Genomic DNA, 18,156 nt, shown 5'->3' with positions numbered 1-18,156 from the left:
GGCCAAGGGGCACGAGGCCATTCCCGAGGCGGGCGGCCCTGGAACCCGAGGCGGGCAGGCAAGTACGGCCAATGGGCCCGAGACCAAAGCCCGGCCAGGGGGCCCGAGGCCATTCCCGAGGCGGGCGGCCAAGGGGCCCGAGGTCAAAGCCCGGCCAAGGGGCCTGAAAACAGGGGGCCCGAGGCCATTTCTGAGGTGGGCGGCCAAGGGGCCCGAGGCCATTCCCGAGGCATGCGGCCTAAGGACCCGAGGCCATTCCCAAGGCGGGAGGCCAAGGGGCCTGAGGCCATTCCCGAGGCGGCGGCCAAGGAAACCGAGGCGGACAGGCAAGTTCGGCAAAGGTGCCCGAGGCCAAAGCCCCACCAAGGGGCCCGAATCCAGGGGGCCCGAGGTCATTCCCGAGGTGGGTGACCAAGGTGCCCGAGGCCATTCCCGAGGTGGGCGGCCAAGGGGCCCGAGGCCATTCCCGAGGCGGGCGGAAAGAGGCCCGAGGCCATTCCCGAGGCGGGCGGTCAAGGGGCCTGAGGCCATTCCCGAGGCGGGCGGCCGAGGGGCCCTAGGTGAAAGCCCGGCCAAGGTGCCCGAAACCAGGGGGCCCAAAGCCATTCCCGAGGTGGGCGGCAAGGGGCCCGAGGCGGGCGGCCAAGGGGCCCGAGGCCATTACTGACGCGGGCTGCCAAGGGGCCCGAGACCAACACCCGGCCAAGGGGCCCAAAATCACGGGGCCCAAGGGGGGCCGCCAAAGGGCCCAACGCCATTCCCAAGGCGGGCGGTCAAGGGGCCCGAGGAGGGCAGGCAAGCTCGGCAAAGGGGCCCGAGACTAAAGCCCAGCCGTGGTGCCCGAAACAAGGGGGCCCGAGGCCGGCGGCCAAGAGGCCCGACGACATTCCCAAGGCGGGAGGCCAAGGGGCCCGAGGCCATTCCCGAGGCGGGCGGCCAAGGAACCCGAGGCGGACAGGCAAGTTTGGCCAAGCGGCCCGAGGCCAAAGCCTGACCAAGGGGCCCGAAACCAGGGGGCCCGAGGCCATTCCCAAGGCGGGCGGCCAAGGGGCCCGAGGCCATTACCGAAGCGGATGGCCAAGGGGTCCGAGGCCATTCCCGAGGTGGGCAGCCAAGGGGCCCGAGGCCATTACCGAGGCGGGCAGCCAAGGGGCCCGAGGCCATTCCTGAGGCGGGCGGCCAAAAGGCCAGAGGCCATTTCCGAGGCGTGCGGCCAAGTGGACCGAAGCCATTCCCAAGGCGGGAGGCTAAGTGGCCCGAGGCCATTCTCGAGGCGGGCGGCCTAGGGGCTCGAGGCCATTCCCGAGGAGGGTGACCAAGGGGCCCGAGGCCAGTCCCGAGGCGGGCGGTAAGGGGCCCGAGGCCATTCCCGAGGCGGGCGGCCAAGGGGCCCAAGGCATTTCCCAAGGAAGGCGGCCAAGGGGCCCGAGGCCATTCCCGTGGCGGGCAGCCAAGGGGCCCGAGGTGAAAGCCCGGCCAAGGTGCCCGAAACCAGGGGGCCCGAAGCCATTCCTGAGGTGGGCGGTCAAGGGGCCCGAGGTGGGCGGCCAAGGGGCCCAAGACCATTACCGACGCGGGCGGCCAAGGGAACTAAGACCAAAGCCCGGCCAAGGGGCCAAAACCAGGGGGCCCGAGATGGGTGGCCAAAAGGCCCGACGACATTCCCAAGGCGGGCGGCCAAGGGGCCCGAGGAGGGCAGGCCAGCTCGGACAAGGGGCCCGAAACCAGGGGGCCGAGGCCATTCCCGAGTCGGGCGGCCAAGGGGCCCGAGGACATTCCCGAGGCGGGTGGCCAAGCGGCCCGAGGCCATTCCCGAGGCGGGCGGCCAAGGGGCCCGAGGCCATTCTCGAGGCGGGCGGCCAAGGTGCCCGAAGCCATTCCCAAGGCGGGCGGCCAAGGGGCCCGAGGCCATTCACGAGGTGGGCGGCCAAGGGCCCCGAGGCCAAAGCCCGGCCAAGGGACTCGAAACCAGGGGGACCGAGGCCATTCCTGAGTCGAGCGGCCAAAGGGCCTGACGCCATTCTCAAGGCGGGCAGCCAAGGGGACCGAGGCCATTCACAAGGCAGGCGGCCATGGGGACCGAGGCCATTCCCGAGGCGGGCAGCCAAGGGGCCCGAGGCCAAAGCCCGGCTAAGGGGCTCGAAACCAAGGGGCCCGAGGCCATTCCGGAGGCGGGCAGCAAAGGGGCCCGAAGCCAAAGCCCGGCCAAGGGGTCCGAAATCAGGGGGCCCGAGGCCATTTCCGAGGCGGGCGGCCAAGGGGCCCGAGGCCATTCCCAAGGCGGAAGGCCAATCCCGAGGCGGGCAGCCAAGGGGCCAGAGGCCATTCTCGACCCGGGCGGCCAAGGGACCCGAGGCCATTCCCGAGGCGGGAGGCCAAGGGGCCCGACGCCAAAGCCCGGCAAAACGGCCCGAAACCAGAAGGCCCGATGCCATTCCCAAGGCGGGCGGCCAATGGGCCCGAGGAGGGCAGGCAAGTTCAGCCAAGGGGCCCAAAACCAGGAGGCCCTTGGTGGGTGGCCAAAGGGCCCGACGCCATTCCCAAGGCGGGCGGTCAAGGGGCCCGAGGAGGGCAGGCAAGCTCGGCTAAGGGGCCCGAGACTAAAGCCCAGCCGTGGTGCCCGAAACAAGGGGGCCGAGGCCATTCCCTTGGCGGGCGGCCAAGGCCAAGGGGCCTGAGGCCATTCCCGAGGCGGAAGGCCAAGGGGCCCGAGGCCAATCCCGAGGCGGGCAGTAAAGGGGCCCGAGGCCAATCCCGATGCGGGCGGCCAAGGGGCTCAAAACCAGGGGGCCCAAGGCCACTCTGTAGGCGGGCGGCCAAAGGGCACGACGCTATTCCCGAGGCGGGCGGCCCTGGAACCCGAGGCGGGCAGGCAAGTACGGCCAATGGGCCCGAGACCAAAGCCCGGCCAAGGGGTCCGAAACCAGGGGGCCCGAGGCCATTCCCGAGGCGGGCGGCCAAGGGGCCTGAGGTCAAAGCCCGGCCAAGGGGCCTGAAAACAGGGGGCCCGAGGCCATTTGTGAGGTGGGCGGCCAAGGGGCCCGAGGCCATTCCCGAGGCATGCGGCCAAGGGGCCAGAGGTCAAAGCCCGGCCAAGGGTCCCAAAACCAGGGGGCCCAAGGCCATTCCTGAGGCAGGCGGCTAAGGGGCCCGAGGCCATTTTCGACGCGGGCTGCCAAGGGGCCCTAGACGAACGCCCGGCCAAGGGGCCCAAAACCACGGGGCCCGAGGCAGGCGGCCAAAGGGCCCGACGCCATTCCCAAGGTGGGCGGTCAAGGGGCCCGAGGAGGGCAGGCAAGCTCGGCAAAGGGGCCCGAGACTAAAGCCCGGCCAAGGTGCCCGAAACAAGGGGGCCCGAAGCCATTCCCGAGGCGGGCGGCCTAAGGACCCGAGGCCATTCCCAAGGCGGGAGGCCAAGGGGCCTGAGGCCATTCCCGAGGCGGCGGCCAAGGAAACCGAGGCGGACAGGCAAGTTCGGCAAAGGTGCCCGAGGCCAAAGACCCACCAAGGGGCCTGAATCCAGGGGGCCCGAGGCCATTCCCGAGGCGGGCAGCCAAGGGGCCCGAGGCCATTTCCGAGGCGGACGGCCAAGGGTCCCGAGGCCATTCCCGAGGCGGGCGGTCAAAGGCCCGAGGCGTGCGGCCAAGGGGCCCGAAGCCATTCCCGAGGTGGGTGGCTAAGGGGCCCGAGGCCATTCCCGAGGCGGGCGGAAAGGGGCCCGAGGCCATTCCCGAGGCAGGCGGTCAAGGGGCCTGAGGCCTTTCCCGAGGCAGGCGGCCGAGGGGCCCAAAGCCATTCCCGAGGCGGGCGGCCGAGGGGCCCTAGGTGAAAGCCCGGCCAAGGTGCCCGAAACCACGGGGCCCGAAGCCATTCCCGAGGTGGGCGGCCAAGGGGCCCGAGGCGGGCGGCCAAGGGGCCCGAGGCCATTACTGACGCGGGCTGCCAAGGGGCCCGAGACCAACGCCCGGCCAAGGGGCCCAAAACCACGGGGCCCAAGGTGGGCGGCCAAAGGGCCCAACGCCATTCCCAAGGCGGGCGGTCAAGAGGCCCGAGGAGGGCAGGCAAACTCGGCAAAGGGGCCCGAGACTAAAGCCCGGCCAAGGTGCAAGAAACAAGGGGGCCCGAGGCCATTCCCGAGGCGGGCGGCCTAAGGGCCCGAGGCCATTCACAAGGCGGGAGGCCAAGGGGCCTGAGGCCATTCCCGAGGCGGCGGCCAAGGAAACCGAGACGGACAGGCAAGTTCGGCAAAGGTGCCCGAGGCCAAAGCCCGACCAAGGGGCCCGAAACCAGGGGGCCCGAGGCCATTCCCGAAGCGGGTGACCAAGGTGCCCGAGGCCATTCCCGAGGTGGGCGGCCAAGGGGCCCGAGGCCATTCCCGAGGCTGGCAGCCAAGGGGCCCGAGGCCATTTCCAAGGCGGACGGCCAAGGGTCCCGAGGCCATTCCCGAGGCGGGCGGTCAAAGGCCCGAGGCGTGCGGCCAAGGGGCCCGAAGTCATTCCCGAGGTGGGCGTCTAAGGGGCCCGAGGCCATTCCCGAGGCGGACAGCCAAGGGGCCCGAGGCCATTCCCGAGGCGGGCGGTCAAGGGGCCTGAGGCCTTTCCCGAGGCAGGCGGCCAAGGGGCCCAGAGCCATTCCCGAGGCGGGCGGCCAAGGGGCCCTAGGTGAAAGCCCGGCCAAGGTGCCCGAAACCAGGGGGCCTGAAGCCATTCCCGAGGTGGGCGGCCAAGGGGCCCGAGGCGGGCTGCCAAGGGGCCCGAGGCCATTACCGACGCGGGCGGCCAAGGGAACCGAGACCAAAGCTCGGCCAAGGGGCCAAAACTTGGGGGCCCGAGGCGGGCGGCCAAAAGGCCCGACGACATTCCCAAGGCGGGCGGCCAAGGGGCCCGAGGAGGGCAGGCAAGTTCGGCCAAGGGGCCCGAGACTAAAGCCCAGCCGTGGTGCCCGAAACAAGGGGGCCGAGGCCATTCTCTTGGCGGGCGGCCAAGAGGACCGAGGCCATTCCCGAGGTGGGAGGCCAAGGGGCCCGAGGCCATTCCCGAGGCTGGCGGCCAAGGAACCCGAGGTAGGCATGCAAGTTCGGCCAAGGGGCCCGAGACCAAAGCCCGGCCAAGGTGCCCGAAACCAGGGGGCCTGAAGCCATTCCCGAGGTGGGCGGCCAAGGGGCCCGAGGCGGGCGGCCAAGGGACCCGAGGCCATTACCGACGCAGCCGGCCAAGGGAACCGAGACCAAAGCCCGGCCAAGGGGCCAAAACTTTGGGGCCCGAGGCGGGCGGCCAAAAGGCCCGACGCCATTCCCAAGGTGGGCGGCCAAGGGGCCCCAGGAGGGCAGGCAAGTTCAGCCAAGGGGCCCAAAAACCAGGAGGCCCGTGGTGGGCGGCCAAAGGGCCCGACGCCATTCCCAAGGCGGGCGGTCAAGGGGCCCGAGGAGGGCAGGCAAGCTCGGCCAAGGGGCCCGAGACTAAAGCCCAGCCGTGGTGCCCGAAACAAGGGGGCCGAGGCCATTCCCTTGGCGGGCGGCCAAGGGGACCGAGGCCATTCCCGAGGCAGGAGGCCAAGGACCCCGAGGCCATTCCTGAGGTTGGCGGCCAAGGAACCCGAGGTAGGCATGCAAGTTCGGACAAGGGGCCCGAGACCAAAGCCCGGCAAAGGGGCCCAAAACCAGGGGGCCCGAGGCGGGCGGCCAAAGGGCCCGATGCCATTCCCAAGGCGGGCGGTCAAGGGGCCCAAGGAGGGCAGGCAAGCTAGGTCAAGGGGCCCGAGACTAAAGCCCGGCCAAGGTGCCCGAAAAAAGGGGGCCCGAGGCCATTCCCGAAGCGGGCAGCCAAGAGGCCCGAGGCCATTCCCGAGGCGGGACTCCAAGGAACCCGAGGCGGACAAGCAAGTTCGGCCAAGGGGCCCAAGGCCAAATCCCGACCAAGGGGCCCGAAACCAGGGGGCCCGAGGCCATTCCCGAGGCGGGAGACGAAGGGGCCAGAGGCCATTCCCGAGGCGGGCAGCCAAGGGGCCCGAGGCCATTCCCGAGGCGGGCGACCAAGGGGCCCAAGGCCATTCCCGAGGCGGGCGGAAAGGGGCCCGAGGCGGGCGGCCAAGGTGCCCGAGGCCTTTCCCGAGGAAGGCGGCCAAGGGGCCCGAGGCCATTCCCGAGGCGGGAGGCCAAGGGGCCCGAGGTGAAAGCCCGGCCAAGGTGCCCGAAACCAGTGGGCCCGTATCCATTCCCGAGGTGGGTGGCCAAGGAGCCCGAGGCGGGCGGCCAAGGGGCCCGAGGCCATTACCGATGCGGGCGGCCAAGGGAACCGAGACCAAAGCCCGGCCAAGGGGCCAAAACCAGGGGGCCCGAGGCGGGCGGCCAAAAGGCCCGATGCCATTCCCAAGGGGCCCGAGGAGTGCAGGCAAGCTCGGCCAAGGGGCCCAAAACCAGGAGGCCCGAGGTGCGCGGCCATAGGGCCCAACGCCATTCCCAAGGTGGGCTGTCAAGGGGCCCAAGTAGGGCAGGCAAGCTCGGCCAAGGGGCCCGAAACAAAGGGGCCGAGGCCATTCCCGAGGCGGGGGGCCAAGGGGCCCGAGGTGGGAGGCCAAGGGGCCCGAGGCCATTCCCGAAGCGTGCGGCCAAGGGGCCCGAGGTCAAAGCCCGGCCAAGGGGCCCAAACCAGGGGGCCCGAGGCCATTCCCGAGGCAGGCGGCCAAGGGACCTGAGGCAATTACCGAAGCGGGCGGCCAAGGGGCCCGAGAGCAAAGCCCGGCAAAGGGGCCCAAAACCAGGGAGCCTGAGGCGGGCGGCCAAAGGGCCCGACGCCATTCCCAAGTCAGGCGGTCAAGGTCAAGGGGCCCGAGGAGGGCAGGCAAGCTCGGAAAAGGGGCCTGAGACTAAAGCCCGGCCAAGGTGCCCGAAACAAGGGGGCCCGAGGCCGGCGGCCAAGAGGCCCGACGACATTCCCAAGGCGGGAGGCCAAGGGGCCCGAGGCCATTCCCGAGGCGGGCGGCCAAGGAACTCGAGGCGGACAGGCAAGTTCGGCCAAGGGGCCCAAGGCCAAAGCCCGACCAAGGGGCCCGAAACCAGGGGGCCCGAGGCCATTCCCGAGGCGGGCGGCCAAGGGGCCCGAGGCCATTACCGAAGCAGGCGGCCAAGGGGTCCGAGGCCATACCTGAGGCGGGCAGCCAAGGGGCCCGAGGCCATTACCGAAGCGGGCAGCCAAGGGGCCCGAGGCCATTCCTGAGGCGGGCGGCCAAAAGGCCAGAGGCCATTTCCGAGGCGTGCGGCCAAGGGGACCGAAGCCATTCCCAAGGCGGGTGGCTAAGTGGCTCGAGGCCATTCCCGAGGCGGGCGGCCAAGGTGCTCGAGGCCATTCCCGAGGCGGGCGACCAAGGGGCCCGAGGCCAGTCCCGAGGCGGGCGGAAAAGGGCCCGAGGCGGGCGGCCAAGGGGCCCGAGGCCTTTCCCGAGGAAGGCGGCCAAGGGGCCCGAGGCCATTCCCGAGGCGGGCAGCCAAGGGGCCCGAGGTGAAAGCCCGGCCAAGGTGCCCGAAACCAGGGGGCCCGAAGCCATTCCCGAGGTGGGCGGTCAAGGGGCCCGAGGTGGGCGGCCAAGGGGCCCGAGACCATTACCGACGCGGGCGGCCAAGGGAACTGAGATCAAAGCCTGGCCAAAAGGGCCCGAGATGGGTGGCCAAAAGGCCCGACGCCATTCCCAAGGCGGGCGGCCAAGGGGCCCGAGGAGGGCAGGCCAGCTCGGACAAGGGGCCCGAAACAAGGGGGCCGAGGCCATTCCCGAGGCGGGCGGCCAAGGGGCCCGAGGACATTCCCGAGGCGGGTGGCCAAGCGACCCGAGGCCATTCCCGAGGCGGGCGGCCAAGGGGTCCGAGGCCATTCTCGAGGTGGGCGGCCAAGGGGCCCAAAGCCATTCCCAAGGCGGGCGGTCAAGGGGCCCGAGGCCATTCACGAGGTGGGCGGCCAAGGGCCCCGAGGCCAAAGCCCGACCAAGGGACTCGAAACCAGGGGGACCGAGGCCATTCCTGAGACGAGAGGCCAAAGGGCCTGACGCCATTCTCGAGGCGGGCAGCCAAGGGGCCCGAGGCCATTCACAAGGCAGGCGGCCATGGGGACCGAGGCCATTCCCGAGGCGTGCAGCCAAGGGGCCCGAGGCCAAAGCCCGGCTAAGGGGCTCGAAAGCAAGGGGCCCGAGGCCATTCCGGAGGCGGGCGGCAAAGGGGCCCGAAGCCAAAGTCCGGCCAAGGGGTCCGAAATCAGGGGGCCCGAGGCCATTTCCGAGGCGGGCAGCCAAGGGGCCCGAGGCCATTCCCGAGGCGGAAGGCCAATCCCGAGGTGGGCAGCCAAGGGGCCAGAGGCCATTCCCGACCCGGGCGGCCAAGGGACCCGAGGCCATTCCCGAGGCGGGAGGCCAAGGGGCCCGACGCCAAAGCCCGGCAAAACGGCCCGAAACCAGAAGGCCCGACGCCATTCCCAAGGCGGGCGGCCAAGGGGCCCGAGGAGGGCAAGCAAGTTCAGCCAAGGGGCCCAAAACCAGGAGGCCCGTGGTGGGCGGCCAAAGGGCCCGACGCCATTCCCAAGGCGGGCGGTCAAGGGCCCCGAGGAGGGCAGGCAAGCTCGGCTAAGGGGCCCGAGACTAAAGCCCAGACGTGGTGCCCGAAACAAGGGAGCCGAGGCCATTCCCTTGGCGGGCGGCCAAGGGGCCCGAGGCCATTCCCGAGGCGGAAGGCCAAGGGGCCCGAGGCCAATCCCGAGGCGGGCAGTCAAGGGGCCCGAGGCCAATCCCGATGCGGGCGGCCAAGGGGCTCGAAACCAGGGGGCCCAAGGCCACTCCGGAGGCGGGCGGCCAAAGGGCACAACGCTATTCCTGAGGCGGGCGGCCAAGGGGCCCGAGCCCATTCCCGAGGCGGGCTGCCCTGGAACCCGAGGCGGGCAGGCAAGTACGGCCAATGGGCCCGAGACCAAAGCCCGGCCAAGGGGCCCGAAACCAGGGGGCCCGAGGCCATTCCCGAGGCGGGCGGCCAAGGGGCCCGAGGTCAAAGCCCGGCCAAGGGGCCTGAAAACAGGGGGCCCGAGGCCATTTCTGAGGTGGGCGGCCAAGGGGCCCAAGGCCATTCCCGAGGCATACGGCCAAGAGGCCAGAGGTCAAAGCCCGGCCAAGGGGCCCAAAACCAGAGGGCCCAAGGCCATTCCTGAGGCAGGCGGCTAAAGGGCCCGAGGCCATTTACGACGCGGGCTGCCAAGGGGCCCGAAACGAACGTCCGGCCAAGGGGCCCAAAACCACGGGGCTCGAGGCGGGCGGCCAAAGGGCCCGACGCCATTCCCAAGGTGGGCGGTCAAGGGGCCCGAGGAGGGCAGGCAAGCTCGGCAAAGGGGCCCGAGACTAAAGCCCGGCCAAGGTGCCCGAAACAAGGGGGCCCGAGGCCATTCCCGAGGCGGGCAGCCTAAGGACCCGAGGCCATTCCCAAGGCGGGAGGCCAAGGGGCCTGAGGCCATTCCCGAGGCGGCGGCCAAGGAAACCGAGGCGGACAGGCAAGTTCGGCAAAGGTGCCCGAGGCCAAAGCCCGACCAAGGGGCCCGAATCCAGGGGGCCCGAGGCCATTCCCGAGGCGGGTGACCAAGGTGCCCGAGGCCATTCCCGAGGTGGGCGGCCAAGGGGCCCGAGGCCATTCCCGAGGCGGGCAGCCAAGGGGCCCGAGGCCATTTCCGAGGTGGACGGCCAAGGGTCCCGAGGCCATTCCCGAGGCGGGCGGTCAAAGGCCCGAGGCGTGCGGCCAAGGGGCCCGAAGCCATTCCCGAGGTGGACGGCTAAGGGGCCCAAGGCCATTCCCGAGGCGGGCGGAAAGGGGCCCGAGGCCATTCTCGAGGCGGGCGGTCAAGGGGCCTGAGGCCTTTCCCGAGGCAGGCGGCCGAGGGGCCCAAAGCCATTCCCGAGGCCGGCGGCCGAGGGGCCCTAGGTGACAGCCCGGCCAAGGTGCCCGAAACCAGGGGGCCCGAAGCCATTCCCGAGGTGGGCGGCCAAGGGGCCCGAGGCGGGCGGCCAAGGGGCCCGAGGCCATTACCGACGCGGGCGGCCAAGGGAACCGAGACCAAAGCCCGGCCAAGGGGCCAAAACTTGGGGGCCCGAGGCGGGCGGCCAAAAGGCCCGACGACATTCCCAAGGCCGGCGGCCAAGGGGCCCGAGGAGGGCAGGCAAGCTCGGCCAAGGGGCTTAAAACCAGGAGGCCCGTGGTGGGCGGCCAAAGAGCCCGACGCCATTCCCAAGGCGGGCGGTCAAGGGGCCCGAGGAGGGCAGGCAATCTCGGCCAAGGGGCCCGAGACTAAAGCCCAGCCGTGGTGCCCGAAACAAGGGGGCCGAGGCCATTCTCTTGGCGGGCGGCCAAGAGGATCGAGGCCATTCCCGAGGTGGGAGGCCAAGGGGCCCGAGGCCATTCCCGAGGCTGGCGGCCAAGGAACCCGAGGTAGGCATGCAAGTTCGGCCAAGGGGCCCGAGACCAAAGCCCGGCAAAGGGGCCCAAAACCAGGGGGCCCGAGGCGGGCGGCCAAAGGGCCCGATGCCATTCCCAAGGCGGGCGGTCAAGGGGCCCGAGGAGGGCAGGCAAGCTCGGTCAAGGGGCCCGAGACTAAAGCCCGGCCAAGGTGCCCGAAACAAGAGGGCACGAGGTCATTCCCGAAGCGGGCAGCCAAGGGGCCCGAGGCCATTACCGAGGCGGGCAGCCAAGGGGCCCGAGGCCATTCCTGAGGCGGGCGGCCAAAAGGCCAGAGGCCATTTCCGAGGCGTGCAGCCAAGGGGACAGAAGCCATTCCCAAGGCGGGCGGCTAAGTGGCCCGAGGCCATTCCCGAGGCGGGCGGCCAAGGGGCTCGAGGCCATTCCCGAGGCGGGCGACCAAGGGGCCCGAGGTCAGTCCCGAGGTGGGCGGAAAGGGGCCCGAGGCCATTCCCGAGGCGGGCGGCCAAGGGGCCCGAGGCCTTTCCCGAGGAAGGCGGCCAAGGGGCCCGAGGCCATTCCCGAGGCGGGCAGCCAAGGGGCCCGAGGTGAAAGCCCGGCCAAGGTGCCCGAAACCAGGGGGCTCGAAGCCATTCCCAAGGTGGGCGGTCAAGGGGCCCGAGGTGGGCGGCCAAGGGGCCCGAGACCATTACCGATGCGGATGGCCAAGGGAACTGAGACCAAAGCCCGGCCAAGGGGCCAAAACCAGGGGGCCCGAGATGGGTGGGCAAAAGGCCCGACGCCATTCCCAAGGTGGGCGGCCAAGGGGCCCGAGGAGGGCAGGCCAGCTCGGACAAGGGGCCCGAAACAAGGGGGCCGAGGCCATTCCCGAGGCGGGCGGCCAAGGGGCCCGAGGACATTCCCGAGGCGGTTGGCCAAGTGGACCGAGGCCATTCCCGAGGCGGGCGGCCAAGGGGCCCGAGGCCATTCTCGAGGCGGGCGGCCAAGGGGCCCGAAGCCATTCCCAAGGCGGGCGGCCAAGGGGCCCGAGGCCATTCACGAGGTGGGCGGCCAAGGGCCCCGAGGCCAAAGCCCGGCCAAGGGACTCGAAACCAGGGGGACCGAGGCCATTCCTGAGACGAGCGGCCAAAGGGCCTGACGCCATTCTCGAGGCGGGCAGCCAAGGGGCCCGAGGCCATTCACAAGGCAGGCGGCCATGGGGACCGAGGCCATTCCCGAGGCGGGCAGCCAAGGGGCCCGAGGCCAAAGCCCGGCTAAGGGGCTCGAAACCAAGGGACCCGAGGCCATTCCGGAGGCGGGCGGCAAAGGGGCCCGAAGCCAAAGCCCGGCCAAGGGGTCCGAAATCAGGGGGCCGTGGCCATTTCCGAGGCGGGCGGCCAAGGGGCCCGAGGCCATTCCCGAGGCGGAAGGCCAATCCCGAGGCGGGCAGCCAAGGGGCCAGAGGCCATTCCCGACCCGGGCGGCCAAGGGACCCGAGGCCATTCACGAGGCGGGAGGCCAAGGGGCCCGACGCCAAAGCCCGGCAAAATGGCCCGAAACCAGGGGGCCCGAGGTCAATTCCCGACAAAGGGGCCAGAAACCAGAAGGCCCGAGGCAGGCGGCCATGGGGCCCGAGACGGGAGGCCAAGGGGACCGAGGCCATTCCCGAGGCGGGCGGCCAAGGGGACGAGGTCAAAGCCCGGCCAAGGTGCCCGGAACCAGGGGACCCGAGGCCATTTCCGAGGCGGGCAGCCAAGCGGCCCGAGGCGGGCGGCCAAGGTGCCTGAGGCCATTCCCGAGGCGGGTGGCCAAGGGGCCCGAGGCCATTCCTGAGGCGGGCGGCCAAGGGGACCAAGGCTATTCCAAGGAGTGAGGCCAAGGGGCCCGAGGTCAAAGCCCGGCCAAGGGGCCCGAAATCAGGGAGCCCCGGGGCCATTCCCGAGGCAGGGCGCCAAGGGGCCCAAGACCATTACCGAGGCGGGCGGCCAAGGACCCCGAGGCGGGCAGGCAAGCTCAGTCAAGGGGCCTGAGTCCAAAGCACGACGAAAGGGCCCGAGCCCTTTCCCGAGGCGGGCGACCAAGGTACCCGAGTCCATGACCCGAGACCAAAGCCCAGTCAAGGGGCCCAAAACCAGGGGGCCCGATGCGGGCAGCCAAAAGGCCCGACGCCATTCCCAAGGCAGGCGGCCAAGAGGCCCGAGGAGGGCAGGCAAGCTCAGCCAAGGGGCCCGAAACCAGGGGGCCCGAGGCCATTTCCGAGGCGGGCGGCCAAGGGGCCCGAGGCCATTCCCGAGGCAGGCGGCCAAGGGGACCAAGGCTACTCCGAGGAGGGAGGCCAAGGGGCTCGAGGTCAAAGCCCGGCCAAAAGGCCCGAATCCAGGGAGCCCCGGGGCCATTCACGAGGCGGGGTGCCAAGGGGCCCAAGACCATTCCCGAGGCGGGCAGGCAAGCTCGGTCAAGGGGCCCGAGGCCAAAGCCCAGCGAAAGGGCCCGAAACCAAGGGGTCCGAGGCCTTTCCCGAGGCGGGCGGCCAAAGGGTCCGAGGCCATTCCAGAGGCGGGCGGTCAAGCTTGGCCAAGGGGCCCGAGGCCAAAGCCCTGTCAAGGGGCCCAAAACCAGGGGGCCCGAGGCCATTCGTGAAGCGGGCGGCCAAGGGGCCCGAGGCAAGCGGCCAAGGGGCCCGAGGTCATTCCCTAGGCGGGCAGCCAAGGGGCCCAAGGCCATTCCCGAGGCGGGCAGCCAAGGGGCCCGAGGCTATTACCGAGTCGGGCGGCCAAGGGGCCCGAGGCCATACCCGAGTCGCGCGGCCAAGGGGCCCGAGGGGGGCTGTCAAGGACCCTGATGAGGGCAGGTAAGCTCGGCCAAGGGGCCCGAGGCCAAAGCCCGGCCAAGGGGCTCGAAACCAGGGGGACCGAGGCCATTCCCGAGGCGGGCGGCCAAAGGGCCCGACGCCATTCCCGAGGCGCGCGGCCAAGGGGCCCGAGGAGGGCAGGCAAGCTCGGCTAAGGGGCCCGAGACTAAAGCCCAGACGTGGTGCCCGAAACAAGGGAGCCGAGGCCATTCCCTTGGCGGGCGGCCAAGGGGCCCGAGGCCATTCCCGAGGCGGAAGGCCAAGGGGCCCGAGGCCAATCCCGAGGCGGGCAGTCAAGGGGCCCGAGGCCAATCCCGATGCGGGCGGCCAAGGGGCTCGAAACCAGGGGGCCCAAGGCCACTCCGGAGGCGGGCGGCCAAAGGGCACAACGCTATTCCTGAGGCGGGCGGCCAAGGGGCCCGAGCCCATTCCCGAGGCGGGCTGCCCTGGAACCCGAGGCGGGCAGGCAAGTACGGCCAATGGGCCCGAGACCAAAGCCCGGCCAAGGGGCCCGAAACCAGGGGGCCCGAGGCCATTCCCGAGGCGGGCGGCCAAGGGGCCCGAGGTCAAAGCCCGGCCAAGGGGCCTGAAAACAGGGGGCCCGAGGCCATTTCTGAGGTGGGCGGCCAAGGGGCCCAAGGCCATTCCCGAGGCATACGGCCAAGAGGCCAGAGGTCAAAGCCCGGCCAAGGGGCCCAAAACCAGAGGGCCCAAGGCCATTCCTGAGGCAGGCGGCTAAAGGGCCCGAGGCCATTTACGACGCGGGCTGCCAAGGGGCCCGAAACGAACGTCCGGCCAAGGGGCCCAAAACCACGGGGCTCGAGGCGGGCGGCCAAAGGGCCCGACGCCATTCCCAAGGTGGGCGGTCAAGGGGCCCGAGGAGGGCAGGCAAGCTCGGCAAAGGGGCCCGAGACTAAAGCCCGGCCAAGGTGCCCGAAACAAGGGGGCCCGAGGCCATTCCCGAGGCGGGCAGCCTAAGGACCCGAGGCCATTCCCAAGGCGGGAGGCCAAGGGGCCTGAGGCCATTCCCGAGGCGGCGGCCAAGGAAACCGAGGCGGACAGGCAAGTTCGGCAAAGGTGCCCGAGGCCAAAGCCCGACCAAGGGGCCCGAATCCAGGGGGCCCGAGGCCATTCCCGAGGCGGGTGACCAAGGTGCCCGAGGCCATTCCCGAGGTGGGCGGCCAAGGGGCCCGAGGCCATTCCCGAGGCGGGCAGCCAAGGGGCCCGAGGCCATTTCCGAGGTGGACGGCCAAGGGTCCCGAGGCCATTCCCGAGGCGGGCGGTCAAAGGCCCGAGGCGTGCGGCCAAGGGGCCCGAAGCCATTCCCGAGGTGGACGGCTAAGGGGCCCAAGGCCATTCCCGAGGCGGGCGGAAAGGGGCCCGAGGCCATTCTCGAGGCGGGCGGTCAAGGGGCCTGAGGCCTTTCCCGAGGCAGGCGGCCGAGGGGCCCAAAGCCATTCCCGAGGCCGGCGGCCGAGGGGCCCTAGGTGACAGCCCGGCCAAGGTGCCCGAAACCAGGGGGCCCGAAGCCATTCCCGAGGTGGGCGGCCAAGGGGCCCGAGGCGGGCGGCCAAGGGGCCCGAGGCCATTACCGACGCGGGCGGCCAAGGGAACCGAGACCAAAGCCCGGCCAAGGGGCCAAAACTTGGGGGCCCGAGGCGGGCGGCCAAAAGGCCCGACGACATTCCCAAGGCCGGCGGCCAAGGGGCCCGAGGAGGGCAGGCAAGCTCGGCCAAGGGGCTTAAAACCAGGAGGCCCGTGGTGGGCGGCCAAAGAGCCCGACGCCATTCCCAAGGCGGGCGGTCAAGGGGCCCGAGGAGGGCAGGCAATCTCGGCCAAGGGGCCCGAGACTAAAGCCCAGCCGTGGTGCCCGAAACAAGGGGGCCGAGGCCATTCTCTTGGCGGGCGGCCAAGAGGATCGAGGCCATTCCCGAGGTGGGAGGCCAAGGGGCCCGAGGCCATTCCCGAGGCTGGCGGCCAAGGAACCCGAGGTAGGCATGCAAGTTCGGCCAAGGGGCCCGAGACCAAAGCCCGGCAAAGGGGCCCAAAACCAGGGGGCCCGAGGCGGGCGGCCAAAGGGCCCGATGCCATTCCCAAGGCGGGCGGTCAAGGGGCCCGAGGAGGGCAGGCAAGCTCGGTCAAGGGGCCCGAGACTAAAGCCCGGCCAAGGTGCCCGAAACAAGAGGGCACGAGGTCATTCCCGAAGCGGGCAGCCAAGGGGCCCGAGGCCATTACCGAGGCGGGCAGCCAAGGGGCCCGAGGCCATTCCTGAGGCGGGCGGCCAAAAGGCCAGAGGCCATTTCCGAGGCGTGCAGCCAAGGGGACAGAAGCCATTCCCAAGGCGGGCGGCTAAGTGGCCCGAGGCCATTCCCGAGGCGGGCGGCCAAGGGGCTCGAGGCCATTCCCGAGGCGGGCGACCAAGGGGCCCGAGGTCAGTCCCGAGGTGGGCGGAAAGGGGCCCGAGGCCATTCCCGAGGCGGGCGGCCAAGGGGCCCGAGGCCTTTCCCGAGGAAGGCGGCCAAGGGGCCCGAGGCCATTCCCGAGGCGGGCAGCCAAGGGGCCCGAGGTGAAAGCCCGGCCAAGGTGCCCGAAACCAGGGGGCTCGAAGCCATTCCCAAGGTGGGCGGTCAAGGGGCCCGAGGTGGGCGGCCAAGGGGCCCGAGACCATTACCGATGCGGATGGCCAAGGGAACTGAGACCAAAGCCCGGCCAAGGGGCCAAAACCAGGGGGCCCGAGATGGGTGGGCAAAAGGCCCGACGCCATTCCCAAGGTGGGCGGCCAAGGGGCCCGAGGAGGGCAGGCCAGCTCGGACAAGGGGCCCGAAACAAGGGGGCCGAGGCCATTCCCGAGGCGGGCGGCCAAGGGGCCCGAGGACATTCCCGAGGCGGTTGGCCAAGTGGACCGAGGCCATTCCCGAGGCGGGCGGCCAAGGGGCCCGAGGCCATTCTCGAGGCGGGCGGCCAAGGGGCCCGAAGCCATTCCCAAGGCGGGCGGCCAAGGGGCCCGAGGCCATTCACGAGGTGGGCGGCCAAGGGCCCCGAGGCCAAAGCCCGGCCAAGGGACTCGAAACCAGGGGGACCGAGGCCATTCCTGAGACGAGCGGCCAAAGGGCCTGACGCCATTCTCGAGGCGGGCAGCCAAGGGGCCCGAGGCCATTCACAAGGCAGGCGGCCATGGGGACCGAGGCCATTCCCGAGGCGGGCAGCCAAGGGGCCCGAGGCCAAAGCCCGGCTAAGGGGCTCGAAACCAAGGGACCCGAGGCCATTCCGGAGGCGGGCGGCAAAGGGGCCCGAAGCCAAAGCCCGGCCAAGGGGTCCGAAATCAGGGGGCCGTGGCCATTTCCGAGGCGGGCGGCCAAGGGGCCCGAGGCCATTCCCGAGGCGGAAGGCCAATCCCGAGGCGGGCAGCCAAGGGGCCAGAGGCCATTCCCGACCCGGGCGGCCAAGGGACCCGAGGCCATTCACGAGGCGGGAGGCCAAGGGGCCCGACGCCAAAGCCCGGCAAAATGGCCCGAAACCAGGGGGCCCGAGGTCAATTCCCGACAAAGGGGCCAGAAACCAGAAGGCCCGAGGCAGGCGGCCATGGGGCCCGAGACGGGAGGCCAAGGGGACCGAGGCCATTCCCGAGGCGGGCGGCCAAGGGGACGAGGTCAAAGCCCGGCCAAGGTGCCCGGAACCAGGGGACCCGAGGCCATTTCCGAGGCGGGCAGCCAAGCGGCCCGAGGCGGGCGGCCAAGGTGCCTGAGGCCATTCCCGAGGCGGGTGGCCAAGGGGCCCGAGGCCATTCCTGAGGCGGGCGGCCAAGGGGACCAAGGCTATTCCAAGGAGTGAGGCCAAGGGGCCCGAGGTCAAAGCCCGGCCAAGGGGCCCGAAATCAGGGAGCCCCGGGGCCATTCCCGAGGCAGGGCGCCAAGGGGCCCAAGACCATTACCGAGGCGGGCGGCCAAGGACCCCGAGGCGGGCAGGCAAGCTCAGTCAAGGGGCCTGAGTCCAAAGCACGACGAAAGGGCCCGAGCCCTTTCCCGAGGCGGGCGACCAAGGTACCCGAGTCCATGACCCGAGACCAAAGCCCAGTCAAGGGGCCCAAAACCAGGGGGCCCGATGCGGGCAGCCAAAAGGCCCGACGCCATTCCCAAGGCAGGCGGCCAAGAGGCCCGAGGAGGGCAGGCAAGCTCAGCCAAGGGGCCCGAAACCAGGGGGCCCGAGGCCATTTCCGAGGCGGGCGGCCAAGGGGCCCGAGGCCATTCCCGAGGCAGGCGGCCAAGGGGACCAAGGCTACTCCGAGGAGGGAGGCCAAGGGGCTCGAGGTCAAAGCCCGGCCAAAAGGCCCGAATCCAGGGAGCCCCGGGGCCATTCACGAGGCGGGGTGCCAAGGGGCCCAAGACCATTCCCGAGGCGGGCAGGCAAGCTCGGTCAAGGGGCCCGAGGCCAAAGCCCAGCGAAAGGGCCCGAAACCAAGGGGTCCGAGGCCTTTCCCGAGGCGGGCGGCCAAAGGGTCCGAGGCCATTCCAGAGGCGGGCGGTCAAGCTTGGCCAAGGGGCCCGAGGCCAAAGCCCTGTCAAGGGGCCCAAAACCAGGGGGCCCGAGGCCATTCGTGAAGCGGGCGGCCAAGGGGCCCGAGGCAAGCGGCCAAGGGGCCCGAGGTCATTCCCTAGGCGGGCAGCCAAGGGGCCCAAGGCCATTCCCGAGGCGGGCAGCCAAGGGGCCCGAGGCTATTACCGAGTCGGGCGGCCAAGGGGCCCGAGGCCATACCCGAGTCGCGCGGCCAAGGGGCCCGAGGGGGGCTGTCAAGGACCCTGATGAGGGCAGGTAAGCTCGGCCAAGGGGCCCGAGGCCAAAGCCCGGCCAAGGGGCTCGAAACCAGGGGGACCGAGGCCATTCCCGAGGCGGGCGG

Source organism: Phyllobates terribilis, unplaced genomic scaffold, assembly GCF_046119375.1.
Source record: "Phyllobates terribilis strain yellow unplaced genomic scaffold, ASM4611937v1 Scaffold_13__5_contigs__length_258822181, whole genome shotgun sequence".
Classification (NCBI taxonomy): domain Eukaryota; kingdom Metazoa; phylum Chordata; class Amphibia; order Anura; family Dendrobatidae; genus Phyllobates; species Phyllobates terribilis.
Note: the sequence above shows the minus strand (reverse complement) of the source record.